At 38.5% G+C, this 16434-nt stretch overlaps 1 long non-coding RNA gene across 1 annotated transcript; it reads left to right on the plus strand.

The window, feature by feature from the left end:
• Positions 1 to 1105: 1105 nt before the first annotated feature.
• On the plus strand, positions 1106 to 2806 carry LOC113943993. Its single transcript, XR_003526546.1, has 2 exons — positions 1106 to 1346; positions 2389 to 2806. It is a non-coding gene; the product is annotated as an uncharacterized LOC113943993 (long non-coding RNA).
• The last annotated feature ends 13628 nt before the right edge of the window (positions 2807 to 16434 follow it).

Genomic DNA, 16434 nt, shown 5'->3' on the forward strand with positions numbered 1-16434 from the left:
ATTTGCTGTTTGACCCTATCCTCCTTGAAAATTACACATTTTCAGTTGGATTTCAATTCCAGAGTTTAATCTCTCACTTAAAAGGACACTGAGATAAAGACAAGAGCACAGGGAAGGAAAGCATTTTAATTGGAAAAGTGTATTTGAGTTGCTGAAAGCTTTTGGTTTCCTAGGAGCTGCACAGCTACTATCCTCTTTGGTTGGCCTTGAAAATTTCCATCAGCTACTTGCTGGCAAGGGACCTCTTGGATGGTTGCTGAAGGTGGGAAGGGAGGGACAGGGGTGATGGTGTGAGACTGTGGTGGAGGATTGATTTAATTCTAAAATATAGCACAGACAGCTACAAAGCTGTGATTACTTCTGGACCTACTTAATGTCCAGAGCTCTAGATGGACCCTAATAAATAATCAAAAACAGCTTCTCCAGGAGGACTACTACAGTATCTTCCTGGGGCTGAGTATTAATCAAACACTATGAGAAAATAAAATTCAGATTCACTCTGACATGATTTATCCACACTGTCCTCTGCTGTCCCTTACACATGCCACATCTTTGTAAACAACCTCAGTCTCTTGCCTTGTGGTACCTGTCTGCTGGGACAGGGGCCCTGCCCCTTCCATACATGAGAGAGGAAGATGTTCAAAGGGCTCTATTCTGGGGATATATCCCCAGCACTCCTTTGCAGGAAATTCTTAGTCTGTGTCTCAGGTGCCTGCTATTTCTTCTGTTCACCTCTCCAAGCACAATGAGAAGATTGTCTCTTTTGCTAAACCAGCTCCTGCTGCCCTAGAAATAGTAAGTCAGGATATTTCTAAATCAATGAGATCACGTAGACAGTTACAAGTTGTCATGTCTTCTTGTTGTCCTAATTAGTTATTTATTGCTTTTATGTCTGAAAGACTTTTAGAACAATATAGTCCTTGGAGAATGAAATGTTTTTATAACATGTTACCAGCTGAATAGTGGCACCAAAATAGAGCAATGACAGATCATTTGTTCATCTAAGGATTCAGCGGAGGAGGGACCATGAGCATAGCGAGCTATGGCAGCCTGACAGCTTGAATTGTGACACTAGCAGAGTTTAAGTCTTCATCATCTTTATCCTTTGAGAACAGAATTAGATCCACCTATTAAAATTATATCTAATAAAATCAAAGTTTTCATACTAATTATATAAAAGAATGAAGAAATAGCATATGACTAAGCAACATTGATTTCTGGCTTATTACTGAATGACTTATCTCCCCAGAAAACTGTCATTTTAACAATGCTTAAGTGCATTACTACTGATATAGAAAGGACATTACAGGGAAGAAGTGAGAAACAGAATCTGGGGAGCACAGCTGGTAAGTTCTCTCTTAAAATATTAAACTAACAGCTGATTTTTTTTTTTTTTTAAATTACCAGAATGCTGTCCCTTTTCTACAAAGAAACCCAAATCAAGACCACAGTCCCGGATCCATTCATTGGTGTTTGTCCAATTTATACAACTTTACTGTAGACTAGTTCTTCTTTTAAAAACTACATCTCTCTCTCTCAAGATATGCATCTGTGCATGTATATTTGATTTTATCTAAAGTTTGTTTTTTTCTTGTTTTTTGTAAAAAGTGTCATAATTTGGATATATTTTACTGCCTCAAGGTTGTTGAAGAAGTTTGTATTTCAAAAGTGTGATAGTTCTTGTAATAATTTCCTGTTATTCCTGTAGGGAGTTGAAAATATAGTAATCTGATTTCATACTTATCTTTAAATACCCAACATGTATCTATTATGTGTTAGCTAAAATGAAGCAAATGTTCTGTGTATGTGTGAAAAAAGAAAGATAAACAGAAAGAAAAAACTCTAGTATGTGTTGTAGTTCCCCTTTCTTTGTCACAAAAGCAAAAATGGCAAAAATAGGAGCATTGTTGCTATGCATCTCATGGTCCTTGCTCATGTCCCCATGGTAACTAGCAGAAGTCATTTGCATTCTGCAGAAGCATCAGGGAGATGCATGTGTGCAGCAGTTCAGAGGACTAGATGGTCCAAAGGACATGGTAAACATGGCCAGCTTTGAAAAGGACTCTGAAAGGTTACCTTCAGGAAGTTAATAAAAGTCCTGTTAGTATCTAAACCTCACCAAAATAACATTTTTATTTTAAAAGTAATTTGAATCTGCAGTAGGGGGTAAAGCCCTGAAAGTTTGTGGTGGTCTAACATACAGTTCATGATACAGATCCTCAAATGTTATCAGTAAGTAAAACTCTTCTGAAAGCAGAGATGCTATATTTTTTCAACTTCAGGTTTGGTTTTCATTTTTACTGTATTAAAAAGTTCAATGTTGTCTTTCACTATTGTATACCTGTTGTCCTCCTCTTTGTCTTATGTTTTCTTTTTCCTTACTGGTAGGACTTATGACTCCACAGGGGACCCCCACTGGATCAGTCTGTTCCTGGAGGACTGCACTCCATGGAAGGGACTCATGCTGGAGCAGCTTGTAAGGAACTGTGGCCAGCAGGAAGGACTCCTGTTGGAGAAGTCGGTGCAGGACTGCCTCCTGTGGGAGGGACCCTATGCTGGAGCAGAGGAAGAGTGTGAGGAGTCATCCCACTGAGGAGGAAGGAGCAGCAAAGACCATGTGTGATAAACTGACCTCAGACCGCATTGCCTGTCCCCCTGCGCTGCTGAGGGGAAGGAGGTAAAGAGTTCAGGAGTGAAGCTGAGTCCAGGGAGAAGAAAACAATGTGGGGAAGATGTTTTTAAGATTTCAGTTTTTGTCTCATTATCCTGCTATGATTTGATTAGTGATAAATTAAATTATTTGCCTGAGTCAAGTCTCTTTTTCCCATGTTAGTAACTGGTAAGTGATCTCTTCCTGCCCTTATCTTGACCCACAAGTCTTTCAGTGTATTTTCTCTCCCATGTCCAGCTGAGGAGGGAAGTGACAGAGCAGCTTTGTGGGCACCTGGCATCCAGTCAAGGTCAACCCACCACAATATGCAATGACATCTCTTAGCAGTCCCACTTGGAAAAAAAATTCAGATGAAACGCAAGGAAAATTTTAAAAAGCAAGTAACAAAAAAGCACTAAGATAAAAATAACAATTCTACATGTTGAGGAATTCTGACCTATATTTCACATGTTTTGTATGCAGTAGCTTAGATGAATACTGAGACAAGACTGAATGTTTTATATTTCTTCTACTTTTTTTCATTCTGCTTTCTTCTCTCTTGACTATTCTTAATGCTGAAATTCCAATTTATTTTCTCCTTAAGGTCTTCAGGTCTAACTTCCTATTAGCCTTTAATGATGTTTCTTTCAGAAAATCCCACAAGATTTTCTATCTCTCCTGCTTTTCAAAATGTGAATTTTTGAATCTAGCATGCTCCAAAGTATTTCAGTCAATGTTCATTTTGAAGTGTCTGTTAACACTGAATTATTGTTTTTAAGTGCATGTATATGCATACACACACATATATATATACACGTATCTCCCTCTTTCATGTATTTTTATGTACAACCTCACACACAGGCACACATCCATACCCACAACTGGGACATACTCTAGTTCTGCCACTGGCATGACACCGTGAGGGTACAAGGCAAGTGGAGGTTTCTGCAAAGTGAGGAAGTGGCCTTTTGCAGGCCTCCACCCCTGGCCATATGGATGGCAAGGGGTGAAATGGGTGTTCTGGGACTCTGGAGTCCTCTCCAGTGCTGCCAGGTATTGCAGGAGGCTGGCATGTACTTTGGCCATGCTTAATTCACGTTTTTTATATCTTACCACAATACACATAAAGATTTGTAAGCAGATGTCAAGATAAGTGCCATGCACACCAAGCTGAACCCACCCAGCTGTGGTCAGAAGCTGTGTTCATGCACTTTTCTGCCTTAACCCTGGAATTTGCTAGATACTTGAGTGTTGCAAGGTCTGGCTTTACTGATGCATCACTTCAGTCCTTGATCCCTCTCCAGCAAGTGGCCACAAGAGTGGTAACTACTGCTGGTGATTAATCCCAGGTGATCATGTGAATTAACATTATGGAAAACCTCCTCCATAAAAGAAACTCAGATCAGAAAGGGGAAAAGCTGATGCTGTAATGTTTTCACATGAGGAATTAACCTTATAGCCCACAGATACCTATATATTTGCCTTATAAAACCTGAGGCCACATGCACAAAAGTCAAGATATGACTATATGACAAATACACCAAACACAGCAGTTCTTTTCAATATAGTAATATTTGATCATCTGAAATATTCATATAATAGGGATTAAGAAAGAGGAAAATAATTTTTGTAGTCTTTCTCAGGATTAACCATGCCTTAGCATACTGAGCTACCTAAGTTCAGCAAAGTGAACTTATTATTCAGGCCCACTTCCCTGGCTTTAAATTTGCTAGAAAAACCAAGTTCACTGAACTGTATGTAGAAACTTTGCAGAACTGGGCTGTATCCTGAACTGCTTTCTTGTAGAGTTTGGAAGAAGCATTTTTCTATCTAGTTTCACACCTGAGTTCACGCTGTATGAGATCAAATCAACTTAGGCTAATATATTTGGAGAGTTATCTGCCTGTAGTTTTCTCTGTGAACTAGAGTGAACCACATTGCTCTGTACAGACATGAGGTAAAAACATTATAAAAACAATGTATCTGATTTATGACCCTACATTTCTGATTTTGCATGTGTTGGTGTGAAGAAAGAAAATAATGCGTTTTTTGATGGATCAAAACCTCCCACAGTATTGGAATTATACTTCTAAATTTTGTGTAATAGAAAACACTTATTTCTGCTACCTGTGGTTTATTGCCAGTTAAGGCATCCTCAATATGCACTTGAAGTAGACTAAAAACCACTGTAGGGTAAATGAAATAGTCATAGCCTAGGAAATAAGGGTACATGTCTTGGAGTGTGTCCTTGGACAAGAAAACATGTAGATAATGCAGAGATACTACGAGATTTCATTAGCTAATGTTTACACAGTGCTTTGAACTAATGAAGCATTACAGTGCAAAGCACTGCTTTCAGCCACGGTACTTCAAGGATGTAGAAAGGATCAAATATCCTTTTCACTTACACATTTAAGAGGACGTCTGATTTTGTTTAGAAGTTCTAACATCCTTTTGGCTTTTTATTTCACTTCAAGGTTGCTTCTTACCTCTTATTGACTACTTACGTTAAATTCTTTTTTTCTGTGTCCTCATCTCTGTTATAAAAATTGATTCAAGGTTTATGTGCAACTGCTTAACTGGATGCTTGGAGAAGAGAATAATTCATCCTTAAAAGGAAGGTTCCTTATTTCAAGAATATTGTATACTGCAAGAATATCCTTGTCCAATATTCAGTTTCTATTTCTATAGTGGCATAAGCTTGGTTAGCATTTATCTTGAGTTTACTATGTCATAGCACAGTAAAATTCAAAGGATTTATATCTTAGGAAACATACAGTTATATGTAGGTAGTTTTACATCACTTACTGTTTGTAATCAATGTTTGGTTTAAAAAGGAACCTGCAAATGTCATTTGCTGTATGTCATTTGTTTTTAAAGTCTGTATTTCAATAATTTATTTTTTTTTCTTTCTGAAAGCAATTAGTAAAATTTGTGAGAGGCAGAGAGTTTTTTATTTCCCAGATGATCCTCTACTCTCATCAAAGAGTGTGTTCCAGCAAGTAATTTTGTCCAAGATGAAAGGATAAAGTTTCACCGCATTGTACAGAACTAGCATAGTGAAATTTGCTTGCTGCAAGAATGAGATTTGACTTTGTTGGTTTTATTTATTTCTGTTTACTCAAAGTTTGCTATAGAGAGGCTAAAAAACTTAAATGTTGTGGAACAATTTTGTTTCGCAATGGTTCAGGAATGTTTTGTGTAGGTGTTTTCGGGGGTTTGAATCATACCTAAAACAAATTTCACCAGTAGCATAAAGTCAGTGAGATCATAAGCATTTTTCCAAATTGCTCATAAATAATTTGATACAGTTATGAACAGTTTAAACAGATTTCCAAACATTCAGCTTAATTAATCAGTCCTAACCCTGAGTTGTCAACAATAATTTTTCCATTTTTTTTCTTATTGCACTTCTCCCTATTTCTCAGCATCTTTTCATGAAGACAAATTACTTACTACTACTACTATGGTATTGGTGTCCTGGCACGACTTCAAGAAATTATGAGGACAGATGACACGTCTCAAATCAGCATTAAAATTAAAGAGATACAAACTCCCATGGCTGAAAAGGCAGGGGAATTGTGGGATCTCTGGAGGTATAATGGTCTGGAAGAAAATACAGGGACAAAAAATTCCAGGACAAGTCTTCTGAATGCACAGGATGCTGAAGGGCCAAAATGAAACAAGAGTCAAAATCAGATAATCTAAAAACACAATATCAGGAAAAGGACAGGTTTTCTTTCACGTCTTTCTAAGCAAGGAGCTGTGAGTATAAGGAAATCCAGCAGCTATGCCACTGAATACTCTTTGGACAGATTCCGAGGCAGCACAGCTGCATTTCAGTGACCATCTTTCCTGGAGTGCTGGCAGCAGGAACAATTTTAGCCATACCAAGTTTGGTTACACAGAACGTCCTCTGTGGAAAAAGGCTGCTGTAAGAGAGACAGCCTAGTATTAAAGTTTGTTCTGTAAGAAGAAGGAAAACCCACCCCTGACTGCTGCGTTACTTCAGAGAAAGTTTGTATCGTTACATAGAACCAACTATTTGTGTATTTGTCCTACTCCAATGATGCATTTCATATCAGCATTTAAGAAAAAAATCTCTGTCAGCTTTTGCAAAATACACCCCTTTAACTTCTAGGAAACATTCCTTATCTTTGCTGTGGAACACTAATTATTTCAGTAGAAAGCAGTGCCATGGCTTTGGGAGTTACAAAGCAGAACAGCTGTGCCCACTGAGGAGAGCAGTGAGTGCTAAAAACATATTTTAAAAGTCTCCACAAAGACTAGAGTTAGACATTAATAGACCATTTTCCCCCACTGTCTGCATTGTTTTGATAGTTCCTAAAACAACAGCTGGTTCAACATGCTAACATGTTATTTTAATGTTGATAAGCTTATGATGCTACAGTACTTCTTACTGCAGGACATGGAGTTCACACTTGTCCCTTGTGCTGTGTGTAGCAGAACCAATTTGGCAGTTTAATAACTACAGTCAGACCATCTTATTCTCATTTCATATGAGCTGTGACTCTGAAGCTCCACACACTTAAATATTCACAATAATGGAAGATTTGCTTTGGAAACATAAAAGGAAGCAGGAGGAAGCAAAAGGAACTTTCTTGTACATTTCACCAAGTTTCTGTGTGGTGTGCTGGAAAACATAACTGGGCTTTATAGCTGTTTCAAAAACATTAATGTACTTAGGTGTCTAACACTCTAGAAAATCCACTTCAGAGGATAAAATGTGAGACGTGGCAGTCTCAGACTTTTTGAAAAGATGGTAAATGTGAGCTTTGGAAGTGTTTTCTTTGTCGTGTTTGACTGGGCTTGGCCTGATACGAAGACAGTGAAATCTTTTCCCAAAGAAAAGAGCAGGAATTAATCTTTACTCTACCCAAAGCTGTAGGTCTTCACAAACAAGTTTCGAGAGTTAATAGATCTGAAGGTTGAAAAAAAAACAAAAAAAAATCCTCCTTGTTTTTACCATCTGAAGTTTCATGACTTTTAAAGCCTTGTACAGGGGATTAAGCCATGTACAGAAGTATGGGAGTTTTCCCATGTATAATCAGAGGTTCCCGGTCTCAGTTGCTGAACAGTTTTATCAACACTGTGTATTCAACACTTTATTTCCATATCTAAAATTTTAATTGCAAATAGGAGTCCCATGCAGTTTGGTTATCAAGGCCAGTTAGAGATTCCTTGCAGATCCTGTTTGAGTTCTGCCTTTTAAGAGATGTCTTACAGAGCCAGGACGCATTCCTGCAATGCCCCATACCTTCCCTTCTATTCATCATGTCTTTTTCCTTCCTTCCTTGGTTAGGCTACAGGATCTTAGGACAGGAAAACATCCTGACCAGCGGTTTACATCTATAGGATTCCCTGCTTTCATTAGATACTAAAAGTTATAACTTATGGAGTTTTTCAAAAGAAGTGATAGTTTTCCTTCTGCAGAAAAATGTTACTAAATCAACACTTGCTAAGTCAGCTTCCCATCATCCTATCAATAATGAAAATACCTAAGTGTAGAAATCCAATGACAGGCAATCTGTAAAATTTCAATCCATTCTTAACAATGTTTATTTCTTTAGGTATCTTTGATTAAATTTATTATTCTTGAAACCTTGGAAGAAAGTGTGGGATAATTCACTCTTCTGTGTAATACTTTTACATTGGTATATTAACTATATTTATTGTTTTACTGATCCTTGTATGATTTTCTTTTGTTCATACAATGCAATAAACATACTTCTAGTGAAAACTTTTCAGAATGTTTAATGGCATCTACTTACTACTTTCATTGCTATTATCTACATGACTGACTGCTTTTGTAAAGGAACAAGTAAAAATTATCAACTTATGCTGAGAAATTATTGCAAGCATCAAGTTCAGACACAATGCAAAGGGAAAAGCCTTCTAAAAGAAGCAATTTACATTTGAAGAAATTAGAATACCTTGCAAATGTATTTTAGGCATAATAGGTATGCAAGAAGTAATTTCTTAAAATGTTAAAATAAATTAGAATGTATTGTAGCTATTAGTGAGGCAAAATTCAACAAGTAAAATGAATTAAGTATTTAACTCTTTTCAAATATTTCTGTGAATTAAAGTGTTAAATTTTTGTTAATTATATATTAGATCCCAATATGTTTAACATAGGTTTTCTTCACATAGAAAATAAAACAAAATATTTGGATCCATAAAAGTCTATAATGGTAAAGTTAAAATTACAAAAAAAAAAAAGACTTGTTTTTCTCTTTGGCTACCTTTCAGAACCTTTAAAATTATTCCACAGATCCCCAGCGTTCTCTGTCAGCAGGCTGAAAACCAAGAGGTAATCTTTCTAAATTCAATTTTAGTCTGATGTTTAGCCACCAGAGGCTCCTACTAGAAGCACATGATTTATCTGTTAGACAAATATATCATTAATAAAAAAAAAAAATAAAGAAAAAGCTATAGGTGGGCAACTAAGTAATGCTAATAGCAAAGAATGAACACTTTGAATTTAAAGAACTAATGAGTTGTTTGTATAGTGTATTCAGCAAATTCTCATGAATAGCAAATATTGATTACTGGATGGTCTGCTATCCAAAAACCGGAGATCTATAATGCATATTTTTAATAATGAAAAATTTAGACTCCTAAGTCGTTCACTTTTGGCATCTCTCTTCCAGAAAATATAATTCTACCAGTTCTGAAGAATCTCAATATTCCTGCTGCCACGACTTCCAGAATTCAATGGGCTAATTCTGCCTTTTAAATTGGCAATAGGTATGATTTTATTTGAAGTAAAAAGTGCTTTTTATATTTCTTATGTTTTGGGCAATCTGTAGATTTCTAATTCTATAGACTAATGGGAGATTTGAACCAATCCAAGGGGTATCTTACTTTTGACTTCATATATTTATACTAGGCAATATAACATCTACTGTTTATTTCTTTTTAAAAAGCAAAGTAATTTTATTAAATCTTTGCTTTTGACATGGAAGTAAAATGAGGCTTTAAGCAGTTCAGGCTGTGTTTGACTTTATTTATTTTTATATGCAACTGATTGAATTCGATGAAGCTGTAGTACAGGGAAGAATTGAGATTTTCTCTTTTTCCTTCCAACTACATTTTTAATTGGGATTTGCATAATATAGGACAAGGTTATTCCATGGAGAATATGTTGTCCAAATTGACACAAGGAAGGGTTCTGAGTTGTGATGAAATGTAAAAAACTGTGTGTTCTGTCTCCTATATCATTCTCGAAGCAGCTAACCAGAAACAGAGCAGCTATGTACAGAAACAGCTATGTGGTACATAACTGCACTGCATTCTGAAGCCTAAAATGAAATTTAATCCTATGTTTCTATGCACAACAATTTTCTTATGATTATTAACGCAGCTGTTCCACTTACAGGGATTTCTCCAAAGTGTTCATCTTGTTAACAATTCTTATCCACGTTAATCTGCAGATATCCACCAAAGCAGCAGTGAAAAACTGGGAACCCCTGGCTTTAAATCTTCTTTCTGATAAATGTCTGCACTGTTTCAGAGACTGTTAAAATGCACTGGAATTTTAGATTGGTTTAAAAAGAAGATGCTTTAGTCTGTTTTTTGTGTTAGGGTAGATGGTAAAGAGCTCTTCTGCAGAACGTGGACAAATACCAGGTCTATTAATGTTGTCAGTACCTGTTTGTTAATGTTCAAAGAACCTGCTTGGGCAATGCAAAAGTTAGGATAAGGGAAGGAGCAACAGCTTCTGTCATCTGAAGCAAAGAGAAGGTTGCACACATGACAGTGCTGTGGGGGCTGTGGGCTGCACTCCTCCATGAGCATCCCTTCTCAGGGCAGCCTCGGCTAAGCTACCAAAACTGGGGGCGGCCTCTCACCTTTCAACAGCTGGTACTTGAAAACAGAGCCCATATTAAAGAAATGAAATTTATCCCAAAAGGGGTGACTTCTAGATACAATGCTACTTCTTGATCATCCACTTACAACCCTGTTGTAAAGTTTTTTCCCCTATAAAAAGCACATGGTACATTCCCCCCAGGAATCAGATATGATTCATGAGTAAATAAGAACTGTGAATGATGAATGTTTCCAGATAAGAAATTATATGCTTGGCATCACAGAAGGAAAGATACAGGACAACTACGCTTGAGGTAGAAAATCTCCACAGAGGTCTAGCCACGTCTTCCAGGTGTAACTTTGTGTACTGTATGCAGAGTGCCTGATCCACCAGCTCTGCCAGCTGGCACAAGCTGTATCCAAACAGAGATGACCTGATTCAACTAGGAAAGACATCGTGACTGGGAAAGAAGAAACCCTTCAGAAACACTGGGAAGGAAGGCTACACATGAATGTAGCTACAAACAAATGTTAAGTAAAGCTGCAGAGTCCCTCAGAACTAATTTGGAGACAGAGGCTCAGAAGAAAAATAAAATTACATCTTTTATTAGTATTATTTAAAAAGAAAATCTATCTAAATCCTCAGTGGAGGGGAAGACAACTATTCTTTTATTCACCTGGATTTTATATCAATTATACTTGACTGTAATAATAACATATTTATAGTAGTGTTAGTATGGGCTCATTTGGTTTCAAATATCTTATACCAAATTGCTGTGATCTATTATTTGACCTTTGAGGTTCTAATTTTCATATTAATGGCTATGTAACATACCATGAAAAACAAATATGACATTATAGGTTGCTTGAAAGATTTGCAAAGGAATTTGTCAGCATAAATTCAAGTTTTCTACAAGATTCTGAGTTCTGAAAAAAACAAAGTGTTTGACATTTAGGATTTTGTAATTGGCTTTCATAGCTTAATTTTATGTGCCTTTTGGTTCTGATCTATGCAGCAATTGACACTGATTGTAACAGGACCGTGACTACTTATTAAAATCTGAGGAAATTTTCTAAACATTCAGAGTGCAAATAACAATGTCTGCATTACAATGGCCTTCCCTCCTTTCTAGGTCTGCATTTCTGTGTTGCTGTTAAGAACCACCACATTTTACTTTCAGCAATTGCTCTCCAGGAACTCTATTTTATCTGTGTGTTCCACCCTGTTCATGAGCAAGAGAAAAAGAAGCTGACTTACCGAATGCACATGAAATCAGCAATGAAAAAATGAATGACATAAAAATAGTCATTGAATTCTATTGTGTAGATTCCTTATTTCCCAATATGACAATTTTTAGTAGTACAAGGATTCACAATAGTCACTTCCCAGACACTTCTGTGGAAGTGTAAGTTTATCTAACTCACATCTGATATGTTGCTGGAAATTTTTCCCTAAGAGTTAAGAATGGCACAGACTTTTTTATTAGATGAAAGTTGCTGCATAAATAAAAAGCTCGCATGACTTGGTTTAAAATAACTGTTTTCATTTATATTGCATTTTATTCACAATTTACTCTATCTATTCTCTCCTTCCAATGGAATAATTTCTTAGTAAAAAGAGAGAGAAAAAAAGTGACGTGAATTTCATTATTATACTAAAGAAGTATTTCATGAATATATTCAATCTGTGCTAATGGATTTTAACACATTTTTACTATTCTACAATGAACTGCTCATAAAGTTTTTAATTACCAAAGCAGTATCCAAAAGTATACTGCAGAGAGGTGCGGGGTTGTAAAATAGATTATTCCTTTATACATTTAATCTTGGTTCACTAATGCATCTACAGGTATCTGTGTTTAAATAATATAATAGCTAATTCTATAAATATATATAATTCAGCTAAATTGCTGTTCCCAAAACAAGTTAGTCTCATTATTTTTTGGTTAAAGAAATTAAGGAAAAGCATGTAGCACATATGTTCCTGATATTCATCACCCAGTGCTGTGGGATATGAAGTATAGTCAGAGCACTGTACAGTGTAACTGCTCGAGACCAAATAATATCCAGATAATCAAAGGAGTAAATCCTTCACCCTTTCCTTGGTGGTGCACTGTTTGCCCCATAATGGTCTGTGTGTTGTACTGTATGACAAAGGACCTTCACTGAGATTTATGAGTCATGCGGCATTTGTCAAAAAATATTTTTTGTTTATATCATGCAGGCTTCAAGCAGTGCCACTTCCAAGTGACCAGTGATATTTACCTCCCTGTTATCTTGTAATACCCAAGTTAAAATATTCACCAAATGATTGAGAGGAATATACAGCTCTTACTTTCTCTGGGTCATCCAAAAGGAGTTAAACCAGCATCCTCTAATACCTCTGATATGGCTAATTGGGAGGGTGCTGGTCAACTGACAGCTGAACATAAGCCATCGGTGCCCAGATGGCCAAGAAGGCCAATGGCATCCTGGCCTGTATCAGCAATTGTGGGGCAAGCAGGACCAGGGCACCATCCTGTCATTGGATGCTGCTCATAGTGGGCGCTGGTGAGGTCACACCTCAAATCCTGTGTTTGGTTTTGGATCCTCACTAGAAGCAAGACATTGAGGTGCTGGAGCATGTCCAGAGAAGGGCAATGAAGCTGGTGAAGGGTCTGGAGCACAAGTCTGATAAGGAGCAGCTGCTGGAGCTGAGGGTGTTCAGCCTGGATAAAAGGAGGCCCAGGGGAGGCCTAATTTCTCTCTAACAAATACTTGAAAGGAGGGCATAGCCAGGTTCAGAAAAATTTCTTCACTGAAAGGGTTGTCAAGCATTGAAATAATCTGCCCAGGGAAGTGGTGGAATCACCATCCCTGAAGGTATTTAAGAGACTTGTAGATGTGGTACTTACAGACATGCTTGATGGTTGGACTCGAGGACCTTAGAGGCCTTTTCCAAGCTGAATGATATATTATGATATACTCACAAGCTGGCTCCTGCCTTGTCCTGTTGTAGTGGGTTGACCCCAGTTGGATGCCAGGTACCCACCAAAGCTGCTCTATCACTCCCCTCTGCAACTGGACAGAGGAGAGAAAAATATAATGTAGGGTTCATGAGTTGAGATAAGGACGACGAGAGATCACTCACTGATTACTGTCATGGGAAAAACAGACTCAAAGTGAGGATTTAATTAAATTTATTACTGGCAAAGTCAGAGAAGGAGAATGAAAAGTAAAATAAATCTTAAAAACACCTTCCCCCTAGCCCTCCGTTCTTCCCAAGTTCTACCTCCTCCCCCTCAATGGTGCGGAGAGATAGGGAATGGGAGTTACAATAATTTCATCACAAGTTGTTTCTGCTACTGTTTAGAGAGAGGAGTCCTTCCCCCACTCTACCATGGGGTCCCTATTGTGGGAGACAGTCTTTCACGAACCACAAACTTCTCTGGCATAAGTCCACCCCACAAGCGACAGTTCTTTACAAACTACTGCAATGTGGGTCACTTTTCCACAGGGTCCAGTCCTTCAGGCTCAGGTTGCTCCAGTGTGGGTTCCCCACAGGGCCACAAGTTCTGCCAGGAAAACCTGCTCCAGCATGGACTCCTTTCTCCACAGGTCAGTAGGACCCTGTTCCAGCATGAGCCTCCCATAGGGTGACAGCCTCCTTTGACATCCGCTTGTTCTTGTATTGGCTCCTCCACGGGCTGCAGATGGAACTCTGCAACCCCGTGGACCTCTGTGGGCTGCAGGGGCACAGCTGCCTGAACATGATCTGCACCATGGTCTGCAGGGGAACCTCAGCTCCAGTAAGTGGAGCACCTCCTCCCCCTCCTTCTGCACTGCCCCGGTATCTGCATTATTGTCCACATGTTCTCACTCTGCTCTTCTCTGGCTGCAATTTTCATCTGTCCAATAACTTTTTTTTCCTTCATAAATATGTTATCACAAAGTTTTCACTATCAGCCCTGATTGTCTCGGCCTTGGCCAGTGGTGGATCCATCCTGGAGCTGGCTGGCATTGGCTCTACCAGACATGGGGGAAGCTTCTGGCAGCTTTTAATAGAAGCCACCCCTGTAGACCCCCTGCCACAAAAACCTGGCCACAGAAATCCAACACGTCTGGGTAATCCTCCCATATGTGTCCTGCTGGTACCTTTAAGGCATCATGCAGGCTTAGGCTGTGATCAGATGGAGCTGGGCAAGTTCTATGCTCTCCTTCCCCAAGCCTCATTCAGGAAGCCCAAATATCCCTGTTGTTCCTTATATAGGACCATATTTCTATCATGAGATTGCACTTGGATGGTTCCCTGCCAGTGGCCAGGTTGCTTATTAGTGTTGGACCTGGTCAGAAGTGGGTTTGTACCTTCCAGGTAAGCTGAACAGAGGTTGGTCACGGTTTGGTTGAGATATAAAGTGCACATGAGATATAAGAACTGTCCTCTATATAACAGAGTATTACAGTTTATCCCCTTTTTTTCTCCATTAAACCCAGTTACTCAGGTTTTATAAAGTATTTCTTACAGAAAAAAAAGGCATGTTTAAATCTAAACGCAGTAAGAGACCTAGAATTGATCCTTTCAGTAAAACCTTCACAAGTCTCTAGAAAGAAAATGTTGGCTGATGGTCTCAAAGATAAGCCAGACAGAATGAAACTGATGTTATTTTAGCTTTTTAGTTAGCTAATGTGTCCTTCACACCTTTGATATTTTGTTTGTTTTGTCTGGAATAATATTTAATAATCTGAGAATGAAAATGAGGGATGCAGCTTCTGGGGAAATGTGGATGGAATATCCTATGTGTTTGGATCTACACCATAGAGCTCCCCACCTCAGTGTAAATCTCGGGAAATATCTTTCACAGACAGGAACAGAGCAGATGAGAAAGAATGAAGGAGACTTCTTGGAAAAAACAAGAGCATCTTGAGAGAAAAGACGGATGAGTGTCTTGCTCCCTTGGGGGGAGAACAGAATTGTTTTCTCACTGTATAAGCCTCAATTTTGAACTGATTCTCCAAAGCAGATGTCTATCTCTGAAGAAATGGAGGTACAGAACTAATGTGATTTTTTTTTTTTCTTTGTCATCTGCAATGAGTCACTTGTAGTTCATCTCTCTCAGCTTGAAGTAGAGATGCAGCAACTTGAAGACTATCCCCTAGCAGTACACTCAATATTGTAGTTCTCTATACGAGGGAAAATGTCTTCAGATTTTTCCGTTTCAACAAAATACAGAAACTCTCTTCTTGAAATGATGACAGAAGTCTGCAATACCCCCAGCCTGAAAATGCAGCAAAGTGCATTCTTTTGTATTTAGAATGATAGCATCTTAGAAATGGTTTAGTACGTGTTCCGTGTGTTTGTACGTGAATAAAACATCAACAGCAAACTTTTGTTGTGGTGTGACTCCTTTTAATTGCTATTGCTGATCTGATCTTTAGCAGCCCATGGTTGCTTGTGCAAGCCCATGTGCAGGACCAGACTCTGCATCCTCTGACCAGACAGTGACAGTCGCTACCAGCTGCATTGCACGCCCAGGAAAGGGGTAGGGCTTGTATCTACATCAGCTGATGAACAGGTCTTATTGGCTGGGATGTCTGGGACATTTTCTTTGTATCTTTAAAATGTAACTGATACTACTAAACACACCCTGTGGTTGATTCAGTGCTGTAGCAGTGGCAGCAGTCCACAGCTCGCTGGCAGGGAGATGCCATATGGGAACAGCACACACCCGTGTGTTAGGGGTGCAGCTGAACTCAGATGCCATGAATGTATCCAATATCAGACGGCAACTCTACTAAGTCACAGGATACACTGCATTAGACACTGAGGAGTGGCTGAAGACTTACCTTACCCTCCATCACCTGCACACAAGGGACAGAAGGCAACAGTATTGCTGCGTTGTGTGGACATGGAGCGGTGGTGTTGGATTTAGGGACCGTGAGACAGCAGTCAGGTTCTCAGTGTTAAATCATTA

The sequence above is a fragment of the Corapipo altera genome, unplaced genomic scaffold (assembly GCF_003945725.1).
Source record: "Corapipo altera isolate COAL_440 unplaced genomic scaffold, ASM394572v1 0, whole genome shotgun sequence".
Classification (NCBI taxonomy): domain Eukaryota; kingdom Metazoa; phylum Chordata; class Aves; order Passeriformes; family Pipridae; genus Corapipo; species Corapipo altera.